Raw genomic sequence first — 25,547 nt, 5'->3', positions numbered from 1 at the left:
CCTTCAAGCCTATCAGGGAAATGCCCGATACCCAGTCCAGCCAGTCTGGCCTTGGGTCTAGAATGACATCCTGAATCAATCAGGACTGTCACAACCTCTCCCCGAATTAGGAAACAGCTGAAAACAAACGTCTATAAAGGATACTACATAATGATGCAGTAACAACCTACTTTCTCTTACTGAGACTTGCTAACTAATCAGGCTTTGACTGTACCTTTACCTTTGTCCCAGTACTGAGCTCCATTGCCTTTCTGCTAAGTTTGAACTACATAAATACCACATATTTACCATTTTTGTCCCAAACCAAAGCTGCCAAATCATTTATCAAAGGATTAAAGAAGAGTTATGGATTGCTGGACATGGTTCTCTTTAGCGAAAAATCCTTATTTTTATTTATTTTTTCTTCCCAGCCTAGGCTGTCTCCCCATGATGGGCCTTAGGACTCTGGACACTTCCCCGCAGTCTGGCAGAGAGGAAGTGAGCACCTTGACCTACCGAAGGAAGGGTGGGGTGGGAGAAGGATGTGGCTGGAGTGCTGCACACCGGCTGGCCTTGTCCAATAGGTGTACTAGATACAGGGGGTGCAGCCCTGGTTGCCAAGGGAAATTCTGGCACAAGTGCTGCCTCGGTTGTCAACCCCGATGGTCAAATCTGAGGCCTGATTGAGTAGGCCTGCGGGGCCTGTGGGCCCTTGTGTGCAGGATAGGGATCCCTTGAAGGGGACTAGATCTGAGTGGGCTCTACACCATTCCCAGAGGGCCCCAGTAGGGGGGTCTTTGGTTGGCATGGAGCCAAGCGGGTACATCCCAAAGGACATGACCACATTGGGAATGGACTCTTGGGTGGGGGCCCTACTGAAAGGGAGCGGGCCAGATTCCCAAAGTGTGGTGCTGGTTCCCTGATACGTGGTTGCGGCCACAAGCATTGGCCCCCTGTGTGGGCAGGGTGGAGATGCAAATGGGGGGTTCTCCCCAAGAGGGGAGACCACGCTGTCCAGCGTGTGTGGGACCAGCCTTGGTTGGACCCAGGGTGTGCCTTAGGCCTGGAGGTCGGGGTAAAGTGCGGGCCAAGTGCAGCCAGCATATCCACATGCTGAACACCCTCATGTGGAGCTCTGGCGCAATAGACAGGAAGGTGCCTAACCGCAGCAGGGCACCATACGACCCAAGAGTCTAGGAGCTCAGAGCACTTTCCTGTGCCAATGCAGTGCCATCCATATGATTTAGAAACTGGCACTGCTGCCCATATGCAGGTTTGAGTAGCTGGGCCAGCCCAGGTATGGGTGGGTAGTTGGCCTCTCCAACCCAGATGTCCATGTCTACGACCCGGTAGGGTGTTTCCTATGTGAATGCACACATGGCCGAAGTGACTATGGTGCACAGATTTACGCACAAATATTTCATGATAGAAACAGAGCCTGAGGGTTCAGGCCCTACTGAGGCCCGCAAGCACCATGGTGGTGGCTGTAGCTGACGTGTCACCTGCCTTGACAGACTGATAGGTGCACTAGGGCATAGGTGTCTAGAAAGTGCTGAACACCCACACATGTTCGCACTGCCCATGAGAGCTGCTCTACCCATACAATGAAATGGGACGCCAAGGCTCATTAAGTCTGGTTGCAATAAGGGATTGCAGACTAGCAGCCTCATACTGTTTCGTATAGTTGAACTCAGGATGACAAACCCAAATCACTGGTAACAGTAGTTTTGTCATCACTGCCCAGGAATTGACACTTCTAGGAAGTGCCCATTTCTAGGTACCGGGACTTGATGTAAATTAGGCTTCATTCCATAGGTCCCTGGGGAAGAGCACATCTGCACATTCTCCAGATGACCGCCATAAAACTTTGGCATCCAAAACAGATCCCTGCTATTTGGGGCCTGGTGAGACAGTTGGGGGGAGAGTTTGTGGCACTTGGCCTCCTAGAGCTAGAGCCAGGCTCCCATAAAGGTAGAGATCTGCATCGCTGGACCCCAAGGCAGATACGGAGTAAATTTAGGGAAGACATCTGTGGTTCAAAGGAATACCCTTCAAACCACCCCCACTTCAAAGGTTTTACCTAGTATAAGTAGGGGGACTCAAAGTCTGCAACTTAGAGTACCACTGACTGATACATGGGACCGGTGCTGCTGGACTGCATCAGCGCACTATCAGAGGAATATGGGTGCCCAGGAGAATAATTTTCCAAGGAAGGAAATCTACACACTCTTCCCGATTAGAGACTGCCCTGAGGCTAATTGCATACTCCAGTGGCTCTCCAAGGGCAGGTTGGCTGCTTCCTGTTCCCTGTGGAGGTCTCAGGGACATCAAAGACCTCTGGATAGGGACCTACATCATGATCAGTACTGTTTGTTGAGCAGTGCTCTCTGTTTGCACATACATTATGCCAGACCCCACCTTGCTGAAGTGGTGTGCATGTGAACCAATAACTAAGTTCGGAGACTGGGCGCACCAAGTGCGGGGTAGCAACATACTGCTCATGCTATTGGTGTGTGGCCCTTCATTGTGAGGACAGCTGCACCCCAAGACAGCTTGTGAAGTTAACAGATCACTGTTGCGGGACCCTGCTGGGGGCTTGTTGAGGTCAAGTGGGAAGCATTTCTCTTGTGTGACCCTCGGTTGCATTCTCATTGTGTGCTGTGCCCGTTCATAGGTTAAAACCTGCAGTGGTGTGGGTACAACCCAAGGAGTGGTTTACGTAGCCTAATATTGCATGAGGGAACTTGTGTCTAATGTGTTCATCCAGAGAGTCCAGTGCTGCTAAGGTCATAGCCTAATGGGCAGAGTACTTCAACCCAGAGGGGCACGGAAACCAAGTCCCAAGTGGAACCAAAAGGTCTGGTGCGGCTCAAGTCATCATGCATCAGACTAGTGCCTCCTGTCCAAAGGGAGGTACAATGCTAGGAGTTGGTTGAAGAAAACTGGTGCTGTCTGGGAACCCCCAATCATCAGATCCCAGACAGTATCCTCTTTTTGTGGGGATACAGCACTGAGCACCTTCTATGTTTGCTCGAACCTGTCTGGGGCTACTGGAAGTTCATGGGCACCAAACAGGATGTCTCTAATCTGGACACGTGGACCTGGTAATTTCTTATGTGCAACCTGAAGTGTCAAGGGCAGGTCAAGTCAACACGTCCAATAGCGCCTCTCCATTCCAGAGGTGCTGAATTTGGTTACTATTTGGTAACACTGGATTGTCTGGTAGTGCGGGGTGCCTCCGAGTCTAATGGTTGTGTTCCCGGTGACCGTCCCCCTGTATTTTGCAGACCTCTGAGTGAACCTCCTATTGGGAGTCAGAAAGTCTCCTACGTAATTGTTTACTAGCTGTTTTTCTTTCTGGTCCTCCACATTGATCCCGACAACTGGGGAGTTGTGTCTTAGCCATGAGCGTCTGGGAGCCCAGGGGAAAGTTACTATAATCATTGGGGTTGCAGTGGGGCAGGCAAGGTTAACTGGAGGCTGGCTGGCAGGTGGTGGGGGCGGGTTGGGACCTAGAGGGGTTGTGAGCGTATGGGCATCCACTTGCCAGTTATCAGGGTATTGCATTACGGTGCCAGAAGCAAGTGTGTGAGAGAGAATGTGCATGCATACCATCGCCAACTGAGTAACTGAGTCAGAGCGAGAACCAGTGAGTGCTGGGGCAGCACTGTGGTGTTCCTGGGTACTTTGTACTGCCAGGGAGTTCATAAGGTTTGCATCACATTTTACTAGCGCATCTGAAGCTGTGGGTCTGAGTGGGAATATGGTTATACTGTGATATATATTGTGCTGCTACTGTAAGCCCTGGCGCGCTCCCTAGACTTCACGTATTACAATGATTGTGGATAACATGATGGGGGGGCAATTGCTGACAGTAGGTGGGCACCTTATGTAGACGCTGAGAGGGAATGCATGGTTTCCTCAAATGTATTTACGGTGGTCAATGTTTAATGCGGATAGGCCTAATATCGTGTGTTGCTTTTTTCATTGAGATTCATGCCCAAGCTAACATTGCCTACAGTGTGTGTTGTGTACTCATTGACCTTTACACTGAAATCACTTAGTAATCAAACAGCGTTACTCAGGTGTGTGTGTTGAATAAAATTTTTCTATACATACAACCTGTGTCAAGTCTCTTTTTGGTGGTGTTCAGCCGAGGTGTTGTGTGAACATGCTCTGCTGTTGCTTTACACATTTCTTCTGAGATAAGCCTGACTGCTCCATGCCAAGCTACCCAAGGGTGAGCACAGGTTATCTAGCAGGTGTATTTGACCACCCTGGACAAGAGTAGCATGTTCTGCCTTGCTGCGAAAACGCTTTAGCCACCCGGACCAAGCCGCCTCCAACATGGCTAGTTTGTGTTTTTAATTGTCTCAGAAGCCCTTTTCTGTCTTGTGAGTTACTCTGTTAGCAGGTGGGCACTGGGGAATGGAGGGGCATTTTTTGGATGTCTAATATATCACAAGTTTAAGTGGATTAAATGAGTTATCAATAAGATTGCAAATCTAATAAAAATCATTGAAACATAACCTCAACCATTTCCTCAAGGAATGTTTGCAGAAGAACTATAACTGTGCACCGGAGAGTCTGCATTTGGCAATAGTGACTTTCCACTTCAGATCGAGAAATGTGAGGGGAAGTGGAGGACCGAGTAGATCATCTAGTATTGTCAAGTCCGAGAGTGATTTGGTCCGATACCATGTTCTGAATAGGGCTAAGGAGATAGGAAAGATACCAACACAAGCTTGCATCAAACTTCCAGAAGGTCTATTTTGGAACTAAATCCATCCCTGTTTGCTTCTGACGGCTTCTTTCCTTGTGTTTTTCTCTAATGTGCAAATTCTACATGCATTAACACATTAAACCCTGACCGACTGGCTTAGCTAATGCTTGTTCTTTTTTATTTTCTTTATGAGGAATTGTGTCACAGGCAGAAGGCAGGGTCGATCTAGAGGGCATGGCATTTTTAGGTTTGTCCTGGTACTCAGTGAGAAAAACTGGTTCGAACGACTGCCAAGCAAGTCTTCCCCAAGTTGTGACCTTGAGAAGTGCTTTATGGTTGTCTTGCATATATCAACAAGGATTGATTCTTATTCCCAGAACGGAACCCGGGGCAAATGGTTAAATCAAATACAATCGTTCCGTGGGTCAAATTTATCCACAAATCACACACCTAGGACGAACAATCACATTGGGATGTGGTATTTTGTCATTTCATGAAACACAGGGCCACTGTTTAGCTTCAAATTCAGTATATTATTCTGACATTATAATAAAATCTATTTATTTGTCTAGTGCAGACAGCTAAGGTTAAAAAAAAGCTCAGTGCGAGATGTATACTTACTTATTTATATGTATACAAAAACAACACGCGGTGGCATAATGTACATCATATTTATTCAATGTCCACTCAAATTCCTAGTTTGACAGAAGAGTAAATGACAACCCATAGGAAATGTCAACATTTTGACCTGTTGGAATGAAGTTGTGGTTCTTTTCAGGACAATACCACCTATCTAGCATCATATGAATTTAAGAAGCAGGTTTTGTTTTCTATTACTGTTTTGTTCTTCCCTTTCAGCTTGTAATGTTCTAATATTGTTGCACAACTAAATACTTAGAAATACAAAGGCAAATCTATCACTCTCAGATAGAGTACAAGATATTAGTAAGACAAGATATAGACCATTTATGACAACACAACTTGTAGAGCCCAAAGGTAACATCTTCCACAGAGACCAGATCCTTCATCGCTGAGGCAGTCCAGAAGCCCAGGTAACCAACTTCTCTACTTTCCGTCAAGATAAAGACCTCATCCATCATTGTACCAAATCGAAACCTGGACAAAAGGGTGCATTTTAGCTATTGTTTCAAAGACTGCCATTCTCCAGTTTTCGAATTCCCAAAGTGTAGTTTGATCATTACGACTTTGGCTGTTTTTCGGGAAAAACGCTGCGGTTGTGGCTGCCATAAGACCACCATATTGGCGGTTACCTGACCGTAGCCACACTGTGAAGCCCGCTATAAAAAAGCCAAATATGTGACGCCGTGAGAACAAAGGAGGGAGGGAAAGAGGCTATTCCACCACCAGCATCGTCAGGCCGACACAAATCCACACACCAGATTACGTTCCACAAATCACCACAGCGGTTCCTCCATGGAGGTAAACCATTAGCGGTGCAAACTGCTGCTGTCAAAACCAACTACTGTCAGAACACACCACCACATTGAACAGTTTGAATACCCTACATCTGACACACATCCACACACCAGACACACCTACTCACAGCACTATATAACACACCCCCACGCTACCAACAATCCTTTGCAACTAAAATGACATTGACATACACATACACAGAGAGCAGGCAATCATAGAGAGAGAACACCCTAACACCATAGGGACATACACACACACACCACATGCATCACACACCACACATCAGCACAACTAACATACAATGCACATTACGAGCACACACAAATCAGCACAAGCGCCCATCACTCACAACACACCACCCACACCCCATCACTCACCCAACACCACACCCCTACACACACACAACACCCCCCTCCTGTCAACACAACCATATCCCCACAAACGCACCCACAGATCACAGACAATGAGTTGAGGGTCATGGTGGGTGAATTTGTCAGGGTAGAGCCGCAACTGTTTGGAGCACAGGTCCAACAAACATCATTTGCCAGGAAACTGGAGTTGTGGCAAAAAATAGTCGACAGGGTCAACTCAGAAGGCAACAATCCACGCACAAGGGAGGACATCAGGAAGAGGTAGAACGACGTTAGGGGGAAGGTACGTTTCATGGCATCACAACACCAGATCGCCGTGCACAAGACTGGTGGTGGGCCCCCACCTCCTCCCCACCAGTTCACATCTTGGGAGGAGAAGGTCTTGGACATTTTGCATCCCGAGGCCTGACTGGAATACCTGGGGGACTAGACTCTGGTAAGTACTCACAACTTCCATGTCACATAATTGTCATGTCCTGCATGCTTCTTCACCACCCAAGTACTCCCCAATTCACTGTAGCAAGCCTGACCATTCACCAGGAAACAGTATTGAACAGTCATGGGAAGTATCAGAGAGTACCTGAACCCATCTGCAGTGCCATATGTACCAAACCTGAATGACAGCACCCAACATGGAATATGGAACACATCACAGACTACCATGTACTACCAAAGGTATGCTGTGCAGCATTTGTCATTGTCATAGCTGGGAATCTTGTTAAGCCACTGTATACATCTGACAAAGAGATAACCAAACACACTTTCAAAATTTAACTCTGTGTCTCACTCCATCCACAGGTACCGCTGCCAGTGCCACCATGGAGAGGATACCAGAGACTGCCAGCCCTCCTCAGGATGAAGGCCCCAGTGAGGACAACACGCCTGGATGTCTGAACACTGATGACCTACCTGCCCCATCTGGGACACCTCGTCAGTCTACAACTCCCTGCCCCACCCTGCCCACATCTATCCCCCACAACCCTGTGACTACAACTTCTCAGCCAACCCTTCTTCCCAAAACGTGTGTCCTAAGGACTGTTCAAACTATTGTGTGCCCCACAGTACAGGAACCTGAGTCGACCCCTCACACCCCAGACAATGAAGGTCTTGCTACCACTGGGAGTGGGCACACCGTGCCAGGGTTACAGGCACGTGGGGGCAGGGGGCTTGGGAGGGAAGCTGTGGGCCAGAGGATGGGGTCCCCAAGGGACTCTACTGACAGGAAACCATAACTCAAGTCCTGGGAGCATACCAACAATCACAGGACAGGATGGGCCAGATTATCACCGTGTTGGGGGAAAACCAAAGGCTGCATATGGAATACCACCAGGAGGTCATACAGCAGTGACAGGCACACAGTGCCACCATGGCCTCCATTCCAGGGGTGCTGAGGGACATTAACACCACCCTGCATGCTTCCTCAAGCCACCATTAGGCCCCTTCCATTAGCAACCTAACATCTGAGCTATCTACAACAGTGGCAGCCAGCAGAATGGAGGCCCTGCCAGGGGAACCACAGGCCTCAGACACCCCTACATCTGTATCTGAAGATCCCTCCTGCAAACATGGATGTCCACCCAGACATCCGGCTGGAGCAGATGCCAAGACCAAACCCACTGCCAGGTAGTGAACCTCACCTGATTTGTCTCCCTTGTATGCCACTGAGACACCCTGTTGACTGTTCAGAGACATTACTTCATTTCCAATGGCACATGGACACTGGACCTGTGCAACCAACTGCTGTAGTAGCTACTCTGATGAGTCCATCTACCATGACCTCACTTATCACCTTTTGGACAATTTGAACACCTTAATTGTGACTTTCACAATCAATATATGCACAAAAACACCATTGAACACATCTACTGTATATGTGCCTTCAATAAAACATTAACAAATGTGATGCTTGCCAACTATGGTCTGGTAATGTCCCCCTACATCGGACAGGCAGTGTAATGGACAGAAGAGGGAGGCACCCTCAGCAGGAGACACATTACAACAGATATGTCCTAGGACAGATGTCAGAGAGGTTGAAATCCAGGCCCACAAACGAGTATAGTCAGTATTCCAACCGGCAAAAAGATCATGACAGAAAGTACCCTCAGGATGGAAGGCATTGTGCCACACAAAGCACATACGTAGGTCATAGATGTCGTGCCCACTGTAGCATACCTCCTAAGCAGGGGCCCCCAGGTATTACCTATACATCACCAGTTAGAGAAAATTCACACAAATCACCTTACCAGCCATCTGTCATGTACAACCCTCATTTCTGTAATCATTTACCAATGCTAATGACTATGAATGCCTCAAGCCATAGGCAGCAGAGGCACAGATTTAAATACCAAAGTCAGTGGGAGGAATGGCATGAGAACAGGAGAATGTAGGACACATAGCTCAATACTGATCTTTCCATTTGAGAAGTGAATGTAGGGAACTGCATTGAGAACACGTTCGAGATGGACCACTTTTACAGTGCACTTTACATTCTATCAGTCATCTTCCACAACTCACACAAAGGGATAGAACTACATTTCACCCCGACTGATGAACCACATAAGGAGGACTATTGTCCCCAATGAATGTGGACATACAGGACTTGAAAACCCCCACTCAACATACCTGTATATCTCTGGAAGTAATGATTGATAAACTCAGTCCTAGAGTCAGCTGCACCTTCTTCCTCTGGCTCCTCCTCACTTGCCATTTCAGCATTTTTATCCACTGGTCCAGCTGCCTCACCCTCATCAGCAAGAAATGGTATCTAACATCCCAGGGCTAGATTGTGGAGCATGAAGCAAGAAACAATGATTTGGCGTACCTTTTGGGGCCAGTAGATGAGGGCACCTCCAGATCCAGGTCCAGGCACCTGAATTTGGCCTTCAGTAGGCCAAATGTTTGCTCGATTACACTCCTCGCCCTCCCGTGGGCCTCATTGAACTGGAGTTCCCCTTCTGTGGCAGGGTACCTCACTGGTGGCAACAGGCAAGGAAGATTTGGATAGCCAGAGTCACTTGTGTGCACAAATGTAGAACCAGTGAAATAACAGGTACAGTGACTGTGCAGAAGGTGATGAAAGGTGCCATAACAGTGAAACACATTAATATGCATACATACCAAGGATCCAGGTCCTCTGTGTGTGTAGTCGTGCCATCATGTGTGGGACACTGCTGTTCCTCAAAATGTAGGAGTCATGCACGGACCCAGGAAACTTGGCAGTGACTTGTGAGATATACCGGTCTGCCGGACACACCACCGGAACATTTATGGAGTAGTAGTTCTTCTTGATCCTATACACCTGTTCATTGGCACTGGGAGGGACCAGGGCAACATGGGTGCCATCAATAACACCTATCACATGAGGAATGTGTCCCATATCATAAAAGTCATCCTTCACATAGGCCAAGTGTGCACGTTGGGGGGACCTAATGTAGCCTTATAGCACACAGTACATCCTTCAACACCAGACTGAACATGGGCTGAGACATCCCTGCTGTTAAGGCCACAGTATTCTGATAGGAGCCTGTGGCAAGAAAGTGTTGCACTGACAAGACATGTACTATGGGAAGGATGCAGTATGGATTGTGTATGGCTGGCAACAGATCTGGCTTCAACTGCGCACATAGATCCATGATGGTCTGATTATTCAGACGATATGTCTGGATTACATGCCTATACTCCATGGTTGCAAGGTCAACTAGTGGACAGTACACTGGTGGTTGTCTCAAACTCCTCCTGGCAGGATATCTAGGCTGAGAGGAGTGAATGTACAATGAGTAAAGCATTAGGCAGATGTAAGTGTCACATGGTGCATTAGCACACACCTAACACTGTAGGGGATGTGTTGCACAGATTACATATACAATAATGACCATGCTTATGTGGATTGGACACCCTCACTGCTGCACATTGGCGTACATATGTTTCATGTGTCATTGAACTTGTGTGGCTGACTGAGCTGTCCTGCACTGATCAAACAATATGTATGAGAATATACCAATATATAGCCGTCGCCTATGTGCCTCTAAGTACCTTACCATGGCTATCAACAATTATACAGCCGTATCACGTCATTGTGACAAGAATGTTACAAATTGAAGCACTACCACGATGGCACAACATAGGCTTACACTGCCATTTGGTCAGGCATGTGTATGGTGCACTCATTTAGGCACATCCATAGATTATATGTGCAACAACGTGGCAGGCTCCTGTCCTGATGTAGTGGACAGTTGGAAGTGACCTAAGTCCGCCGGCAGAAGTTGTCATGGTGGTAGACGGTCGCAACCATGGTGCAACTTGTCATTGTCAATATTTCTCCCTGTGGCGGACTGGGGCCAATGGTGATGACTAGTGGCGGTGACGGTCCTGTACATGGTGGCCGTGACCACCATTTTCTGCAGCCTTGCCTACTTGATTCCTGACACTGTTGTTAGCAAGACCTCCACGATGTGTGTACTGCCCCTGGGAGCCATCATACCATGTACTGCAGGTGATAGGGCCCTTGCCTTTAGGCCGGGAGAGCTGGATAAGCTGATAGAGGCGGTCCTACCCCTGTGTGAAACAGCTCTATGGGACACCAGAGGAGCAGGTGAGTCCTATGCCATAGTCATGTGTGATAGGGTTTTAGTGTGGTGTTGCTTCAGGCAAGTGTACTGGTGAAGGAGTATATGCATGCAGAGGGCATAAAGTGAAGGCGTGTGACCAGAGAGGATAGGTATGTGTGGGCACTTACTGTGACAGATGTGTAGTGTTGGTATGGTGCATGTGTACATGACTTTCTCTTTTGCCTGTGTCATCCATGCAGGTGAACGCCCATCAGAAGAAAGGGAACTGGCATGCCATTGCCAAGCAAGTGCCGACCCTGGGAGTCCACAGCCCGAGGAGCACCCATTGTTGCAAGCGGTGGGAGGACGTAAGACACTGGACCTGGAAGACTGAGGCGGCCCAGCTGGAGATGTCCTCCCAAAGAGGGAGGGGTGCCTGTTGGACCCTGACCCACTTAATTGTCTGTATTTTGGCAGTGGTCTACCCTGAGGTGGATGGGCATTTAAGCATAGCACAGCAGCCACAAGGTGGTGAGTGCTGACTGTATCCTGGTAATTGCCACTGGTTCTATGGTGTTTGCTGCCTCACTGTAACATCTGTGGCAATGTAGTAAGAGCAACATGTATATAGACAAGAGGACACGTGTAGTTCCCACCTTGCCTGAGTATTATATGTAGATGTGGCTTCATGGGTTGCTATCAGTAGATTTACATCTCCTGTGTCATGCCATCTCCATGTCTGCGTTGGGGAGCGGCCACTCACCTGAAAACCAGGCTCTCTGCAGAGGCGATGACTGCTCTCCCGACCGCCTGAGGCACCTCTTGGTGCTGCTGACTGCACCAAGAGCCCCGGCAGGTTCCCCAAAAGGGAAGGGGATTTGGAAAAAAGAACAAAAGAAACACTGCACTCCTTTTCACCAGGTCCAGCTGGGTGCGGTTCTTCGGGTTATGGAGGACTGCCAGTGGAGCCCCTGGAAGTTGCCTTTCTGTGATGAATTACGCTATAGGTGAAGCTATGTACTATTAAGAGACTATTTCACAACATTCAAAAAAGCATGCACTGGTTTCATTAAACAGCATTCAAAAAGGCATGGACTGGTCTCATTAAACAGCATTCAAAAAGGCATGCACTGATCTCATTAAATGTGTCTAATTTGGTTATCGCAGCACATTCACCTGGTAATATCAGCAACTTGGCCCTCTCTCTCTTCTCACGGATTAATATATACAAAAGGTGATAAAATCTGAATGTCTCTAAACAAATTAGGAAGTTCTGCAAGTCTCTTTCATGGAGCTTCACTTTCACATTAGGTTGTCTATGGTAAAACTACAATATAACACGGGATGCAATACCAAAAGCAAGAAAACTCACACATAAAGTAATCCTAGCACTGAATTGTGTAATAAACAAGTGGAGGATAGTGAAGTTCTGTCACAGTTCTCAGTTACAAAACAAAAGTTGTTAAGGCCCCCCACGCTAAATCTGTTATTCAGCTCTCATCAAGGCACCACTCATAAATCATGTCTGTGTCCTTAGAAGAGGCCTTTCAAAGTCTCAAGAAGGCTAGAGTGCAATCAGTCTCAGTTTTCAGCTTTCACCAAAAAACAAAGCGACCATAATAAAATTCTACAGCAACAGATTCCAGACAGCATGCCCCTACTTAGCTGACAGAAGTGTGTTCTTTCCAGAAGATCTCTGCTGAGGCTCTTTGTTGCCAACCGAGTTAAGAGGGCAGTGGGTGGGGCCTGGAGGGAATTCCAGAGTGCAGAGGGCTTTCCTTGCCAGACAGGAATAAAGCCAAGCAGAGTCATGCGCACAGCAAGAGTATTTATAGCCAGCATGACTCATGTCTTTGAAAACAGGAAGCAGCTGCTCCCTGGAGACCTTGGGGGCATGGTGGTTGCCTGGCAAGCAATAAACAAGTGAACCAGTCACATTTAGAAGCAGGAGGACTTGACACAGTCACGTGTTCAACAAGCATTGGTTAAAACAACTATATAGTCAAACAAGCATGGGTAACATAAAGTACATATCAAACATTGGCAATATCTAACTAGAAATGCAGACAGATGTTACAAGCAACCCAGTGGTGCTACATGTAAATTATTAAGCCAACGCACCGGAGGATGTTGCCAAATTAGGCAGAGTTGTTGGGTCCTGACAGTCTGCATGTGGAGATGGTCAAATGATTATGGCATATAGATGTGAGCTTGTGTATCACCCTACCCATTGAGTATGACCCGGTCCAACCATCTGCATATGAGTATTACTGGCGCTAGGGTGTCTGTCCACTCCCATCTGTATTGACCACCTGTATTTGTCTCTCATATTTGGTACAGGGACTATAGACATCTAGTACTGGTACAGGTATAGACTCCAAATGATGCAGCAATTCCATTTACACCACAGATGTGGCCTCTGTAGGACTGTACTTATGGCTTGGCAGTTTTATCACCATTGTCTGTTCATCTTCAATAAATGGGGTATGTGAAGGCAGCAACAGTAGGACAATATGATTTGGTTAAATTAGACTCATCATGCATTTCCATGTGTTTGACTTGTGGAGATATTACCTTCAGCCCAATTGGGACTGTTCTAGAGGTAAGTGCCTAGGCAGATCTCGCCTTTGACAATTTGAAAAGTAAATGCCAAGTGTGCCAATGCCCTACCAATTATAGTGCAAGTTAGCTTAGTTGCTGCCTACATCATGTCTCAATGGTTACTTGGGTGCACATCTGATGGGATAATTATTGCTACTCTTGGCCTAGCTGATGTGTGTAATTTGGACAGGATAAGGTTTTGTATGACTTATGAGATGGTGATGTAAACCTTTAGTTGTATCATCATTCCTGTAGCAGCCCCATGTAGTAGTGGGATATGTTGTCAGCGCAATGACAGTCAAGTAGGTCCATGTGTGCAATATGTGTACACGTCTTTTCTGTCTGACATGTGTGTTGTCAGGACTTAGGTACAGGTAATCAGATGTTAGGAATGGTGTGAGTGGTGGTGGTTTGATCATGTTTTGAAGTCTAACTACTGTAACTGCATGTCAGGTGGATTGGTATGTGGCCTATGATGTAATATGTGACTTCCTCAAGTTTATTAGATGTGACACTGTACTCAGTGATTAACTAGGGATGTCTCATGTCTGCTATGTAGGCCATTGCAGATGCAATTAGATGTATGAATGATTGTGGTATATATGGATTGCTGTCTGCAGATCTTCATCTGTGATAAAGTCAGACTAATCACGTGTCTGTACACCAGACTTTTATTCTACACATCAGATGTCACCTGTATGGGAGTCCAACTTGTAGGGGACACAACAATTATTTGATCAATATTGGCATTTCTGTACAGTGTGTTAGGTCAGCCATGTAATGTGACAGGCAGGTGCTGTTTGGTCTGTGAGTGGAGTAGTCTTCACTATCAAGGGACATTACAAATGGACATGGACTGATCAGGTGTAGTTACAGTACAGGACTAATGTGTTTTGTCCAGTCACCTGCTGTTCCAATACATGATAGGAGTATGGAGAGGCATGATCAGGATTTCGGTAGTCATTTGCACTTCAGCCAGGGCATGTTGTGCACGTAGACATGGCTTTGCTTATCATCATGTGGATTACTCCAGTCATGCTAACTTACTTTTATTTTGATGTTGGTGTGTGGGTTTGCATACAGGGGTGGCTAGTTGTGACAGGATGTAGGATATGGGTATTGCCACCAGAGATAGCCTAGCCAGGAGATGTTTACCTACAGATGTGCAAGTTTACATGTGTGTATGTGTGAAATATGTTCACTCTTTCTCTCTACCTTCCTCCCTCTCTCTCTCTATTTATGTGCATCAGCATTGGCAGGCAATGGAGACAGGGCACAGGCAAGTAGGGATGCTGCAGGCCACAGGACCCGGAGTGCTGCTACCAGTGACAGCGAGGGGTCCAGTGGCACGGAGGGCGAGGGACCGCATCTTCAACATCATGTTTGGAATCCTCCTCCAGTGGACACTCCCTGGTGGTGGCAGTCCCATCTGGGACTACCCCAGCACCATTTAAGTCCACCACCCCCTTACTACCACCACCCTACCTGTAGCTCCCCACCCAGTTGTCTGTGCCCTCTCACCCAAGAGGGTGAGAATCTCCTTCGCCTCAGGCACCTCTGCCACTGCCCCAGTCAGCCCTGCTGCTTTTAGTGAGGAGGCTATTGACCTTCTGAGGATGATCTCTGTGGGTCAGCCGACCTTTGTGAATGCCATCCAGGGATTGGTAATTCAAGTCCAACAGAGTAATGTATTCCTGGATAGCGTTCACAGTGCACTGGCTGGCCTACAGAGATCCTTTCAGGCTCTGGCCTCCACACTGACAGCAGCTAGTCACCCTTTGTCTTCTATCCCCCTCCCCTACTTCTTCCCAATCCCAGACGACTCTTCCCCATTCCAGCCAAGCACACAGACAGACAAGCATGCACCCACCTCAACATCCAAGGCACAGCTGACAGACACAAGCACCACAAGACCCACTACCAGCATGCACACAAACAACACCCACCTGCAGGCACACCATCATCCACTTCCTGCACAGACTCCCCCACAACCCCCACCTACACAGACACTACACTGGACACACCCTCAGTCACCGCAACAACATTCACTGATACAGCCACCACTCCAATCCTCCCCACAGTCGGCATAATAGCAGACATCCACCCCAGTCACCCCATCCACAGACACAATAACCACCGACACATCCACATGCAGCACATAGTCCATACTGCTGACACCACCCCAACAGACAGTAACCCATCCACCATGGCATATCCCAGCACCTCCTCCCCCCTCCTCCCAAGACACATAAATGCCCACACTGACCCACCCAACAGACACCCAGCGCCCACAAGGATACCACACACAAAAATGCACCCAAGACATCCACCATGACACCTCCTACAACCACTCCCTCTACCTCCACTCCCAAACCCTTTTGCCATGATCGTCTGCGTGTATCTAAAAAGGTGTTTCTCTTGGAGGTTTCCCTCTTCCCCACTCCTCTGCCACCCCGTGATACCCCCAAACCATCTGTGTCACTCCCCAAGTCCAACCCTTCCACCTCCAAGTCCTCCCCTGCTCCCTCCCTCTGTTAGTACCCATGCCCCCGCCAAGAAGTCGACCCCTCCCAAGTGTTCCCAGCCTTCCCATAAACCCCACCCTAAGCCCCCCTACTCCCAAGCCCAAAGACCCAAATCCCAAACCAAAGCCCAGACGGTACCCTCCACCCCACTCCCCAAACACCGAGGTACCTGCCTGCCCTCTTGATGCCCCAACCATATCGAGGTCATTTAGCAGTCAGGAGTCATGTAGTGACACACAGATGTGTCATATGTGCATGGGGCACACTGTTGTTGGACTGGCCTCTGGCCTTTTATATTGTACGTATTTATTTATTTATTTGCATATTTATTTTTGCAGTACATCTATGCCAACCAGTTGTTTGTCTAGTGGTCACAAATGCGTCCTGCCTTGCTTCCCACATGGCTGTTTTGGTCTTGCCTGCTTTGGTTTGTGTGTGAGTAACTTTTGTGTGTGTGTTGGTTGTGCTGGCAGTTGCGTCTGGGTAGCATATGTGGGTGTGGCTGTAGAATTGTTCCCACTATAATGGCTGTATTCTGGGCTTGTTTGTGTATGGTGCATGTATGTTGTTATTGTGTATATTGTTTATGTTCACATGTTTTATTGGTAGTGTTGTGTGCCCTTGTGTGGGCGTGCGTGTGTGTGTGTGGAAATTGGTATATCAAAACCTTTGTGCGGTGTGTTTGCGTGGTATGGCATATGCTTCATTGTATGGCTGTGTGATTGTGTGTATTGGTTGTCAGATGTTGTTACATGTTGTATGTATGTAGTGTTAGGTGGAGGTGTGTATTGTGGTTGCCTGGTGATGCATTTGAGATGTTGGGATTGTGATGTTGTTGGGTGATTTTGTGGTGTTGTGTATTGTTGTGTTTGACTGTGCCAGTGCTGTGTGTCTGTGGGTTGGTGTGTTTTGTAAGTGTGTATTGGCTGTGGTGTGTATAGTATGTGTGCGTGTGTGTATGTGGCTGTGTGTGAATGTGCATATCAGTGTGAGGTAACATGTGTGCTTCACCCTCACCACCGATCCCAGATGTATATGTTGTGTGTGCTTGGGTACTCTCCCTTTTCCCTACAGTGTCAGGTAGGATTTGTGTACTCAAGGTTGTTGTCGTCATCGCCGGTTCCGGAGTCGTTGGGTGAGCAGGAGCAATAGGAGGACGTGCAGTTCAAGTTCCATGGTGGCTCCAGACAGGTATGTGTTCCAGAAGGTGGGTGTCTCCTTTTATAGAGTTGGTTTCCCCCAGGGTTTCCGTAGTGGTGTGACTGGGGCGGAAACCTTGGCGGTGTTCAACCTCGTAATGTGTCCGGTGGGAACATGGTGTCCACTAGACTGAAGGTGGCTACCGCCCTCTGTGGTGAGCTGACCACATTGGCGGTGCTGGCGGTTGTTTGGCTGTATTCTGTAGTGAATACCGCCATGGTCATAATTTGGTGGTCTTCCCCTTGGCCTGTTGGCGGTACAACTGCTGCCGCCAACATGGCGGGCCTGAGACTGCCAGACTCATAATGACCCTTTGTGTCTTCATGGCAGGCTAAAGCATATACAGTAGACATCAATCACTTCCTAAACAGAAAGGCATAAATCAGTAGTTAAAAGAACACAGTGTCAGCTAAGTAAATAGATCAAAAATACACAGTGGCAGTAGGCTAACAAAATAAGTACTTGATGCCCCATCACCAAAACCTAATGGTGATTCAAATGTGGCAATGTAACTGTCTACAAAATGGGTTTTGAAGACCAGCCTATTCAAACTGTGAAGAACACATAAAAGTAAGGGCTTGATCCAAAGCCCGCTCTCTCTCCCTAATTCAGGAATAAGGAATACAAAATTGTTCAATTTAGTAAGCAGAATGATTAAACCAACTGACAACAAATCAAGCCTCCCTCCATCAAACATTCACTGCAACATGCTAGCCAACTGTTTCTTAGGAAAAGTTAATAACATTTTCATATCAATGAAAGGAAATCAGGAATATTAAGGTATGGCAACGCGAAAAATTGAACAAATTCCCTGAAATGACTCTAGAAGATACCTATGAGATTTTCAATGCAATCAAAGTCAGGCTCACTACTAGACCCAGCTCCTCTGGGCATCATACTAAAATGGGGGAGGTAGTAATTAGAAGGCTGGTGGTGATGTTTCATCTATCTTTAAAGTGAGGGACAGTTCCAGCAGCATGGAAGCAGGTCATTGTGAAGTCGCTATCGCCCTATCTCACTTCTACCTGAACCAAGTGAAATATTAGAAAAATTAATTCATAAAAACCTTGCCTCGTATCTGGAATCAATGATATTCTTCACTTCTCTCAGAAAGGGTCTAGACTTACGAGTATCACTGAGACTGCCCTGTCACAGAGAGGAACTAAAAGCCATACTGGATCAAGGAGGAACTGCGGCTTTGATCCTGTTGCATCTGAGCGCAACATTTGACACTGTCTCTCAAACCCTGATAGGGAAAAGGCTGTAGGAAGCAGGAATAGCCGGACTTGCACTCAAATGGCCTACTTCATTCCTTCAAAAAATAACTTTTCAGGTATGAGAGGAAACTGCTAAATCAGGAATATATCCCTTAAAGCACAGGATCCCTCAGGGCTCTTCATTAAGCCTGACCTTATTCAACTAGTATGTCACCTCACTAAACGGGTTCATACAGGACTATGGCCCTCATCATGACATTGGCAGTAAATCCCGCTTACTGCCATGGTAACGGCCGCCAAAATACCGCCGCAGTGGCGAATGCCCATTTGCCATATTATGACACACACACACACACCAATCCAACAGAATACTGCCACATACACACATCCGCCAGCCCAAAGGTCAGTGTTAAACTGTCTGTACCGACATCCATACCGTTATGCCAACAAAACAACACCCAGTACATCATGACCCACAAATCATCACATCGGACATTCAACGGCGGTAAACCATTGGCGGTACACACCCCGGCGCACTCAGAATGGACACCCAAATACTAAATCACACAACACTGGCCAATACCAAAATCATACACCTGACACTCATACACACACCACACTCACCCACCCACAGCACTATAAAACACACACCCACATCACTCACAAACCTTTATGAATACAAATTATTGCCACCAGACAGACACCAAGACCACTGCGACAACTTGACACACACACACCCATACATCCCTCACACACCCCATTATGCACACCCAACCACAGTGCCCAACACCCATACACCTACACACACCACACAACAGCCATGTCCCTATAAAGGCATCCCGTTTCACAGATGAGAAGTTGCGGGTCATGGTGGAGGAAATAGTCAGGGTAGAGCCACAGCTGTTTGGAGCACAGGTACAGCAAATATCCATTGCCAGGAAGATGGAGCTATGGCGGAGAAACGTGGACATGGGGAATGCCGTGGGACAGCATCCAAGACCAAGGAACAACATCAGGAAGAGGTGGAACAACCTGAGGGGGAAGGTACGTTCCATAGCAGCAAGGCACCAGCTGGCAATACAGAGGACAGGCGGTGCACCCCCACCTCTTCCCCCACAGCTGACAGCATGGGAGGAGCAAGTCTTGGCAATACTGCATCCTGAGGGACTCAATGGAGTTGTTGGAGGACTGGACACTGGTGAGTCAACATTTACTACTTATCAACCCCCATACCTGCATGCACGCTTGCAGCCTCACCCTCACTCCATCCAACACACTGCACCTACACATATGACTAACCCCAATGCCAAGCCCTGCTTGCTAAACCAATGCATGAACAGCCTCCCAGCCCTGCATGGACACCCATCACCAAAGCATGCACAGCATGGGGGAACTAACAATCCAACAATACATCAACATACACAAACAAAGGTGTCAGGGCAACAACAACAGTAGAGGGTAAGCTAGGGATGTACATTATGTCACAGTCAAGAAGCATAATACATCACTTATATCCCTGCAGGTGCCCCAGCCAATGTCAGTGGAGAGGAGGTGCCACGACTATCCAGTTCCCCAACAGAAGATGCCCCCAGTGATGACAGTAGCTATGGACTTCAGGATTTGGATCAACAACCTGGCCCATCAGGGACCACTGGACAGTCGGTCACTCCAGCCCACTCACAGACCACCACAGAGCCTCCCCATCAGTATCCAATACCACAGCAACCACCCAGCACCCCCACACTTCTGTCTCCAGGACACATCAATCAGCAGTGTGTCCACCTGTACAGGGACCCCAGTCCATACCTCACCCCTAAGACAATCAGGGACCTGGGGTCAGTGGGCACACCGTTCAGGGGACAGGGGCACAGGCACACTGGGAGGACCGCTGTGCACCAGGGGGAGGACAGGCCCAGGGAACCGACTCTCCAGGAGGCACTCACCAAGATCCTGGGGTCCTACCAACAATCTTAGGACATGATGGGCCAGATCCTTGGCAACATGCCGGATTACAAGTGGCTGCAGGAGGAACACCATAAGGAGATCAGGGAGGACTTGCAGGCCCTCAGTACCTCCATGTTCTCCATAGCAGGGGTGCTGGCAGACCTGACTAACATCATGAGGGAATTGACAGCACAGCAGCGTACCCCTTTCACTAGCCAGTCTATTGACCAGCAATCCACTTCCACTGCAGCTAGTAGCTAGGAGGTCGCCACAGGACCCACAGGCCACAAGCAACTCTCCCCCTGTAGGAGGTGAACCACCCCATAAATGTTCCCTGTGACCCAGACAGAAGCCAGAGACATTTACCAAGACCACCGGCAGGAAAGGAGACTCTCCTGATTGTCCCCCTTGTGTCCCACCCTTTCACTTTGTCCACTTTGAACTGCCTTTGCTCCCCTTCCTATGGCCACTTGAACACTGGACCTGTGATACAACCAGACTGGAACAATATCCTGGACTTTCGTCTACCATCACCCCATTCCATTGCACTTTTCCTTCAATTTTATAGCACTACAATAAACACCCTTGAACACAACTTGACTAACAGTATTTTATGTGTTGAGAATGTGCATTTAGGAGAACAGTCACATCTAGTACAAATGATCTGAACAGTGTGATAGCATACAATAAATGGCCTGTAACTGTCTGTAGTAATCACATCAGGACACTGTTGTCATATCACCAACATCTGTTTAATGGCAAGCCATAGGTGACAGTAAGTTGAGATGCAATGAAAGCGAATGCCATCATGCTACAGTCACACAGATGAAATCAATAGTCAGAGCAATGATAAGTTCCACTATCTCACCTGTGTGTCATTGGAATTATTGACGTATAAGTGATGTTCTGTTGTCCACATCTTCATCCTCTGCCTCCTCATCCTCACTGTCCTCGGGGTCCACTGCTTCAACAGTCTCCTCCTCCTGCAAAAAAGGCACATGTCGTCTGAGGGCCAGGGTGTGCAACATGCAGCATGCCCCTACTATCCGCAGACCTTCCCGGTGAGTAGCACAGGGATCCACCTGTTAGATGGAGGCACCTGAACCTGGTCTTCAGGAGGCTGAAGGTCCTTTCGATTATTCTTCTGGTTTACCCATGTGCATCATTATAATGGTTCTCAGGCCCTGTCCTGGCATTCCTCACAGGGGTCAAGATAGGTTTGGGTAGCCAGAGTCACCTGCAAGTTTTGAGGGACAAACATTAGCCTAACACAATGCTATGGGGATAACACCTGAAGGCATACACTGACATACACTGGGTGGTGACTCTGGCTCACCTATTAGCCACACCCTGTGCCTGTAAAGTTGGGCTATCACATTTGGGATGCTGCTATTCCTCAGGACAAAGGTGTCATGTGCCAACCCAGGATACTTGCCTGTGACATGAGAGATGTACTGGTTTGCCAGGCACACTATTTCCACATTCATTGAGTGAAACTCTACCGACTGCTGAACACCATGTTTATTCTGGCGGGGGGACAACTGCAATATGTGTACAGTCAATCGCCCCAATAATATTGGGGATATGCCCCATTGCATAGAATCCTGCCTTCACAGTGGCCAAATCTTCCACCTGGGGGAAAACAATGTAGCTCCACGTGTGTTTTACCAAGGCAGACTATACCCTTGCCAGCACGATTGAGAACATTGGCTGTGACATTCCTGTTGCCAAGCCCACTGTCACTTGGAAAGAACCAGTTGCCAGGAAATGGAGCACTGATAGCGGTGATCCCAGTGGGATGACGGATAGCTGATATCATGTCACGCTCCAATTGGGCACACAGCTCTCCAATTGTGGCCCTGTCCTGTCTATAGGTGAGTATAATGTGCCTGTCCTCCAGTGTAGCCAAGACCACATGGGGTCTGTACCTCCTCCTATTCATCCGCAGTGGTAGGTATCTAAGGGACACAAGAGTGAGTAGGATGTCACAATTTGAACAATGGAACCACCACCTCAGTAGACATACAGCATCAATGTGATGGAACAGTGGGAATGGCAATGTATGTGCAATTCTAGGTAGTGACGCAGTTATGGATAATCTGATCGTTGTCCACCACCATGAAATGGGGACCGCCTGTCCTGTATCTTGGGACAGGTGGAAGTGAGGTAACTCCGCCGACATTGGGCATCGTGGTGGAAGGCAGTCTTGCACCGCCGTGCAATTCCTCATTGGCTAATATGGGGCTCTGTGGAGTACAGTGGCCAATGGGGATCAGCGCCGGCGGTGACAGTGTACACCGCTGTGGACGTGACCGCCATTTTCTATCTACATCCTCACTTGTTTCCTGACTTTCCACAGCACAACACCTACACTGCGTGTGCTGCTGTGACCTGTGTCTGGAACTTACCATGGCCCGTGTGACAGGGGAAAGGGCCCATGCCTTCACATCGGAGGAGTTGGAGTGACTGGTGGATGGGGTCGTACCCCAGTATGGACTGCTGTATGGGCCTCCAGACCAACAGGTGAATACACCTTGGGCACGATGCATGTGGGATGGATGCATGGAGATGTGTGTGCAAGCATCGTCTCATCGGGGTTGGGAAATGTCTGGTGGTAGGGTACATGGTGGGCGCCGGGGGATGTGTGTGCCAATAGAGAGGGAAACGGGATTGGTGGGCCATATGTGTGACAGGCTGGATTGCATGTGTAATGGTGTCTTCCCGTCTGTATCACCTCTGCAGGTCAGCGCCCATCAAAAGAACGGATTGTGGCGTGCCATCGCCAAGGACGTGCTGACCCTGGGGATCTACAGCAGGCGGAGCACCCACTGTCAGAAAAGGTGGGAGGACCGGAGATGCTGGTTACGGAAGACCGCGGAGGCCCAGCTGGGTATGGCCTCCCATCGAGGAAGGGGTGCCTGTCAGAACCTGACCCCTCCCCGATGGCCCGCATACTGGCAGTTTCCTATCCAGAGCTGGATAGGCACTTGAGGGCATCACAGCAGCCACAAGGGGGTGAGTATAGTGGGTGTACCAACAATAATTGGTAGGTGGCATGGGATCCGGGTGGTGGGTGTGAATTAGTGGGTGCTCCTTAATGCCAGGTCAGACATTGCTGCGTGATCCAGCTCAAGGGTAATGGGTGTATAGCAAATCCAGGTAACCTAGCTAAGTTGAATTCCATGTCAGACAGGGCTTAGTGGATCCCAGGAGGGGTGCAGTTGGTGGTGGTTGGCCCTCATCTTGCTGTGGCACCTAGCCATTTGAATGCCAGTGCAATGCATAGTGCTCAATCCTGATCCCTGTGTGTGACAGTACTGTGTATGCCATCTGTGAAGTTCTTGCTGTAATTGACCCAGTGCTCCCTTTCAATCCCCCCCCTTTCTCCTTCTGTCATCCTGTTCATGTGTGCATTAGCATCATCTGGCAGAAGAGCAGGGGCACTGGTGACAGAGGGAGCTGCACCCCACAGGACCCAGGAGGCAGAGTTCACTGATGCAGAGGGAACCACTGGGACGGAGGGCAAGGGGAGCACCACGCCGGAGACAGGAGGTGACAACACTGACTCACATACCTCCTCCAATGGAAGCTGCCAGGTGGTGGCAGCTACCTCTGGGACCACCCCATCTGCAGGTACAGCCGCCACCCCCATACCTGCACCACCTTCCCAGTAGCCCCTCAGCAAGTTGTTCATGCCTGCTCACCCAAGAGGGTGGGCATCTCGTTTGCCCCAGGCACCTCAGGCCCTGCCCCAGTGAGCCCTGCTGCCCTGAGTGAGGAGGCTTTTGACCTCCTGAGAACCATCTCTGTAGGCCAGTCAATGATTGTGTATGCCATCCAGGGGCCGGCATCCCAGGTGCAGCAATGCAGTGCGTTCCTGGAGGGCATCCATGGTAAATTGGCGGCACAACAGAGATCGATTCAGGCTCTGGCCTCCTCTCTGATGGCAGCCATTGTCCCTTTTCCTACCGTCCCCCTCCAACTACCACATCCCAGTCCAAATCTCCTCAACCCCAACCCATCCCATGCACACATACAGACGAGCATGCACACAAGACATCACACAAGAGTGGCACAGTCAAACACAGGCACCACACTTTAGTCCACAAGCACTCATGCAAACACCAGACAGTTCCACACACAACCACATCCACTGCCTCCACTGTCTCCCCCTCCTCCTCCTCCTCCACCTCCCTCATAATCACATACACACTCACACCTGCATGCACTGCTTCAAAATCCACCACCAGTATCACCTCGCCAAGCAGCATACACACCTTAGTAGCAGACACCTCCTCAACATCCATCCATGTGTCCTGTGTCCTCTCCCACTCTGTCTGCCCCCCCTAGGGACACAGATGCAGGAACTCAGACACCCAACAGCCATCCACCTCACATCAGCACATTGCCCAGGCACCTGCACCCATGTCTAGCAGTTGTACTCCTCCAACAACCACTCCCTCAACCTCCACTCCCATCCCTCCTCCCTCATCCTGCACCACTGTCCCTAAGATGCCATTCCTTGCCCAAATTGACCTCTTACGTCCCCCACCCCGTCCTGCTCGTAAAAGCAGGGTTCCAACAACCCAGCCCAGCACCTCAGCAAAACAGTCTACGGGGACAGTGGAGGCACCTCTTAGTTGTGGAGGCAAGACAGTGAAGGATCCCACTCCACCAGCCAGGAAGGGGAAGGATCCCACTCTACCAGCCAGGAAGGATCCCACTACCACTAGCCAGGGAAGGGAAGAAGCCCTCACCTCCTGCCAGGAAAGGGAAGAAGCCCTCACCTTCAGCTGTGATAATGCAGCCCTCACCTCCAGCAGAGGACATGTAGGCCACCCTCCAGGGACTGCTTCACAAGGAGCCCTCTCCAGAACCAGTGGGCAAGTACACCACCTGAGAGACTGTGACCTTGCAATTCCCAACAAAGGATAATGGGCATGGAGCCCCCTCCAGAACCAGTGGACAAGTACCCCACCTGAGAGACTGTGACCCTGCACTCC

The sequence above is a fragment of the Pleurodeles waltl genome, chromosome 10 (genome assembly GCF_031143425.1).
Source record: "Pleurodeles waltl isolate 20211129_DDA chromosome 10, aPleWal1.hap1.20221129, whole genome shotgun sequence".
NCBI lineage: Eukaryota > Metazoa > Chordata > Amphibia > Caudata > Salamandridae > Pleurodeles > Pleurodeles waltl.
The sequence above is the reverse complement of the archived record's forward strand: the minus strand, read 5'-3'. Positions refer to the sequence as shown.